General features: G+C 33.9%; 1 non-coding gene across 1 annotated transcript; it reads right to left on the bottom strand.

Moving 5' to 3' along the window:
- Positions 1–457: 457 nt before the first annotated feature.
- Positions 458–587, bottom strand: LOC125998422 (small nucleolar RNA SNORA72). Its single transcript, XR_007491992.1, has one exon. It is a non-coding gene; the product is annotated as a small nucleolar RNA SNORA72 (small nucleolar RNA).
- Positions 588–1014: the final 427 nt, after the last annotated feature.

Here is a 1014-nt window from a genome sequence, read left to right as displayed (position 1 = left end):
GTTTGATTAAGCAATACCACCCATTTCTCCCACACAAATCCTATTGGTTAGGATTGAGTCATAAATTCTACATCAAAATGGAATGAAATGGTAATGTAGTTTAATTCAGTGTGCAGGGAGAGGCAATGTCTTCTACAATATCTTAGTTTGTTTCTCTTTAACATGGATCAAATCTAAAGCCACTCTTAGATGTAAGACTTGTGGTCTTCCACTGACCTGCATCCCCAACTGTGTTTTAGGGGCATTTTGTGACATATTTTGACAACTCTGGAGCTTGGTTTTCTTTCTCTACAATTATTAGTGTTCTCACACTATAAGGTTTAACAGAAAATGTAAGTTTGAGTTGACTTACAATTATACTAATTCCCAAACTTTGATAAAATAAAACTAAAAGAAAACTTAAAATTAACCTTACTATATTAGTAAAACTTCTGTATTTTCCTCATCAATTTATCACAGTTATAAGCAATTATAAGACAAGATATAGGTAGGTAATATACTAGGCTCAGGAGCACATGTAAGTTCATATCAAAAATGTTTAGCCTGCCCTGATTAATGCAAAATCAGAGCAGAGAGACTATTCACAGTACTTCTATATCTTTTTTATTTATACATATTCCCTATCAGTTTCTACCTGGGCCACTATTACAATGAAATATAAAATAAAAATCTCAGGATTTAGTATTATCCAAACAAATACGGTCTCTGAATTCCCTTGACTAGAATGTTTAAACTCTTGAAGTTGTCATTTCACTGGTGAAATGAGAATAATAAAGATAATAAATTAACAGTGACATGACATATGTGAGTTCTTCAAGTTCAGTAGCAGCCATATAACAAGGGTTTAAATGGTTAAGTATAGGAATCTAATAATCTTATTTTTAGTTTTTGGGCCACACATGTTGATGCTCAGGGGTTACTCCTGGCTCTGAGCTCAGAAATCGTTCCTGGCTTGAGGGGCCATATGGGATGCCAGGGATAGAACAGCAGTCAGTTTTAGGTTAGTTAGTGTAA

This window comes from Suncus etruscus, chromosome 20, assembly GCF_024139225.1.
Source record: "Suncus etruscus isolate mSunEtr1 chromosome 20, mSunEtr1.pri.cur, whole genome shotgun sequence".
Taxonomy (NCBI): domain Eukaryota; kingdom Metazoa; phylum Chordata; class Mammalia; order Eulipotyphla; family Soricidae; genus Suncus; species Suncus etruscus.
Note: the sequence above shows the minus strand (reverse complement) of the source record. Positions and strands in the feature narration are given on the sequence as shown.